Genomic DNA, 5,000 nt, shown 5'->3' on the forward strand with positions numbered 1-5,000 from the left:
AAAGTTGTTTTCCAACATTTTCTAAAAAGAAAGATTCAAAGGAACAAACTGAGAAAATGTGTGAAAAACCTATAGGAAAAACAATTCTAATGGTTGTTTACACGTTTTTTACACTTATTTTTTTTTCTATTTGTATTAAATATAGCCGAAGGCCTTGGTCTCGACAACATTTGGGTAACACACTGCACCACGTCAGAAGAGGTGGAAAAGTGATAAAAGAAACCAACCACAACCAAATCATGGCAAACGGCGAATTTTGGAGAGCGTTTGGCGAATGGATAGAAGTGAGTTCTTGAAATGTTGCAACCTACATTGTTATCCCATCCCTAACTACCCTTTTGCGTCAGTAAAATAGCATCAGACAAAAGAAAAAATCTTTGCTAAATTGACACAAATTTAAAATGAATTAGGTCAAAATATCACAAAGTATAACGAAGCGTGACGAAGTATGATGAAGTAAGCGATAAACTGACCAGATTGTATTGATTCAATTGGATTATTTCGATGATTACAATTTGTTTCTAATCCCACTTATTCAAATCCATTTTTTGTGTCTCATATTTCTTTAGGGAGTCATCGGGACCGAAGGAGAAGACAACTATGTATTCGCCTTAATTGAACATGGGATGCGATAGGGTGAGAACGAGTTCAGCCATTTCACGGAAGTAAAACCGCCACGTTGTCTAAACTACCTCGAAGCTACACTCCGGCCTCGACCTGACGATGATGGATGGATGGATAATGTTGAATGGCGACTTACAACACACCCTTCGTAAACAAGAAAGGGCGTTCCAACCGAAGGCGGACATGCTAGGAGTTACTGCAATCCTGAAGGTGGCGACAGATGGCTCCATCATTGACATTGTGAGTAAATATTCATATTTAATAATTGTTTCTAAAGTTCAAATAAAAAATGCAAGTATTCATTTGTCATTTTGTTGAGTAGCAGATGGGAGGTATGAAAAGAAATTTTAAAGACGTCTGGAAGCAAGGCTAATTGGAATTGAACTTTGAAATTCACATATTATAAAGAATTTACTCATGGCCTAATATTTCCCTTAAATATGAATGCTTAACAACGATTAGTCTTCCTTCCAGCCGCCTTCAAATTTCATGTACAAAGTCTATCCATGGGTTTTTGGACTTCGAAAAATTTTCGACTTCTCCATAGCCAATGTACATAAAACTTTAAAGACGTCTGGAAGCAAGACTGATTGGAATTAAACTTTGAAACTAACAAATAATAGACTTTGGGCCAGTCACATACTTTTGGAAAAGTTTGAGTTCTTAACTGATATTACTCTTGCATCCAGCCGCTTTCATATATATTCTATGTACAAACCTATGGTAACTTTAGAAGGGTCTAGAGCTAAGACTAAATGGAGTTACACTATGAAACTAACAAATAATAGATCTTGGGCCAGTCACATACTTTTGGGAAAGTTTAGATCCTTTACTAATATTAGTCTTGCATCCAGCCGCTTTCATATATTTTCTATGTACAAACATATGGTAACTTTAGAAGGGTCTGGAGCTAAGACTAAATAGACTTACACTTTGAAACTAACAAATAATAAACCTTGGGAAAATCATATACTTTTAGAAAAGTTTGATTCCTTAACTAATATCAGTCTTGCATCCAGCCGCTTTTATATCTGTTCCATGTACAAACCTATGGGAGGCAATTGGAAACTTCAAAAGCGTCTGGAGAAAAGACTAAAGGGAGTTAAACTTTGAAACTATCAAATACAAGACCTTAGAGCAGGAACATACTTTTGGGAGAGTTTGAGTCCTTAACTAACATTAGTCTAGCTTCTAGCTGCTTTCAAATACTTTTTGTGTACAAACCTATGGTAACTTTAGAAGGGTCTGGAGCTAAGACTACGCGGAGTTAAGATCTGATATTTTGGGATTATCTATATCTCTACTAGGCCTATATATCCTATTAATTTGGGTTCTTAACTCTGAGGTCACCAAGTGTGAAACCCCCTAACTCTAACCCTAACCCTAACCCTAACCCTAACCCTAACCCTAACCCTAACCCTAACCCTAACCCTAACCCTAACCCTAACCCTAACCCTAACCCTAACCCTAGCTAAGACTACGCGGAGTTAAGATCTGATATTTTGGGATTATCTATATCTCTACTAGGCCTATATATCCTATTAATTTGGGTTCTAACTCTGAGGTCACCAAGTGTGAAACCCCCTAACTCTAACCCTAACCCTAACCCTAACCCTAACCCTAACCCTAACCCTAACCCTAACCCTAACCCTAACCCTAACCCTAACCCTAACCCTAACCCTAACCCTAACCCTAACCCAAACCCTAACCCTAACCCTAACCCTAACCCTAACCCTAACCCTAACCCTAACCCTAACCCTAACCCTAACCCTAGTCCGAAAATCCCATAGGCTTTGTACATATGTACTAAGCCTATGGGGTTTTCCCACAAAAAAATTTGTGTACAAAACCTATGGAAAATTTTTTTTCCCAAAATGTGTTTTTTACACGTTTCAGACAATTCTAAGCATTTTTTTAAAAAAAATTTTCTTTGAAAAAATACTTTGAAAATTTTTCCAAAAAAAATTCAAAATGGCGCCAAAAAAAAAGTTATGGGAGTTAAGGTCCAAAATTTTGGGAATTTACTAACTAGCAGGTGTACTACCTATACACAAAATTTGGGTTCTTAACTAGCACTTTTCATCCTTGGCAAATGCCCTAACTCTAACCCTAACCCTAACCCTAACCCTAACCCTAACCCTAACCCTAACCCTAACCCTAACCCTAACCCTAACCCTAACCCTAACCCCAAACCCTAACCCTAACCCTAACCCTAACCCTAACCCTAACCCTAACCCTAACCCTAACCCTCTGAGGTCACCAAGTGTGAAACCCCCTAACTCTAACCCTAACCCTAACCCTAACCCTAACCCTAACCCTAACCCTAACCCTAACCCTAACCCAAACCCTAACCCTAACCCTAACCCTAACCCTAACCCTAACCCTAACCCTAACCCTAACCCTAGTCCGAAAATCCCATAGGCTTTGTACATATGTACTAAGCCTATGGGGTTTTCCCACAAAAAAATTTGTGTACAAAACCTATGGAAAATTTTTTTTCCCAAAATGTGTTTTTTACACGTTTCAGACAATTCTAAGCATTTTTTAAAAAAAAATTTCTTTGAAAAAATACTAACCCTAGCATTTTTCCCAAAAAAATTCAAAATGGCGCCAAAAAAAAAGTTATGGGAGTTAAGGTCCAAAATTTTGGGAATTTACTAACTAGCAGGTGTACTACCTATACACAAAATTTGGGTTCTTAACTAGCACTTTTCATCCTTGGCAAATGTCCAAAATTTTGGGAATTTACTAACTAGCAGGTGTACTACCTATACACAAAATTTGGGTTCTTAACTAGCACTTTTCCCTAATGCCCTAACCCTAACCCTAACCCTAACCCTAACCCTAACCCTAACCCTAACCCTAACCCTAACCCTAACCCTAACCCTAACCAACCCTAACCATAACCCTAACCCTAACCCCCTAACCCTAACCCTAACCCTAACCCTAAACCCTAAACCCTAAACCCTAACCCTAACCCTAACCCTAACCCTAACCCCTAACCCTAACCTTAACCCTAACCCCTAACCCTAACCTTAACCCTAACCCTAACCCTAACCCTTACCAACCCTAACCATAACCCTAACCCTAACCCCCTAACCCTAACCCTAACCCTAACCCTAAACCCTAAACCCTAAACCCTAACCCTAACCCTAACCCTAACCCTAACCCCTAACCCTAACCTTAACCCTAACCCTAACCCTAACCCTTACCCTAAACCCTAACCCTAACCCTAACCCTAACCCTAACCCTAACTCTAACCCTAACCCTAACCCTAACCCTAACCCCTAACCCCTAACCCCTAACCCCTAACCCCTAACCCCTAACCCCTAACCCCTAACCCCTAACCCATTACCCTAACACTAACGCTCTAACCCTTACCCCAACCTTAACCCAAACCCTAAACCCTAACCCTAACCCTAACCGAAGCCCAACCCTAACCCTAACATAGTTTCCTTCCTCTGCAGTTGGCGCGAAATTATACAGTTGGCACTACATAAAAATTAAATCACCACTCTTAGCTGTCTGCTTAGAAAGCCAATACAAGCACGAATGGACATAATTGTACAGCCAGGCTCAGCACATGTACATAAATTCCCTAACCACAGTCAAGCAGTTTTCCACTTTAAAAGTTGGCGCAGAATTCAAATATTAACAGTTGCCGCTACATTCAAATTAAGTCACAATTATTACTTTGTGCTGCTTACAGCCAATACATACATGTATGGAAATTCCCCATCCAGACTCACACATGTATGGTACCCACAGTCAGCCAGTTTCCCGCCTTAACAGTTGGCGCGAAATTCAAATATTAACAGTTGCCGCTACATTCAAATTAAATCGCAATTCTTAGTTGTGCTGCTTACATAGCCAATACATACAGGTATGGAAATTCCCCAGCCAGACTAAGCACATGTATGGTTGCCACAGTCAGCCAGTTTCCTGCCTTAACAGTTGGCGCGAAATTCAAGTATTAACAGTTGGCGCTACATTGAAATTAAATCACAAGTCCTAGCTGTGTTTCTTACATGATAGCCAATACATAAAAGTATGGAAATTCCCCAGCCAGACTCAGCACAAGTATGGCAATTCCCAAACACAATCAGCCAGTCAAAACCCAAGTCTCATCCTAATTGGAAGTAGTATAACTGGAATTCAAATTGTATTTCAGAGTATTTCAAACCAACATGGCGGGAATCTACATCAACAGGGATATCGACAGTGCCATCCTGATTGGAAATCACAATGTTATGAGTGCTCAGTTTAAGCAGAAGTATTTTTGTGGGACAGCAATCGTCATCATCATCTGAACGCATTATGTCCTCACTAACTACCCTTTGGCTGCCTTCAGTGGGGGAATCCAAAAGTTCCTGGTT

The sequence above is a fragment of the Diadema antillarum genome, unplaced genomic scaffold (genome assembly GCF_040938485.1).
Source record: "Diadema antillarum isolate AM-2024a unplaced genomic scaffold, OU_Dant_1.0 scf00000011, whole genome shotgun sequence".
Lineage (NCBI taxonomy): Eukaryota > Metazoa > Echinodermata > Echinoidea > Diadematoida > Diadematidae > Diadema > Diadema antillarum.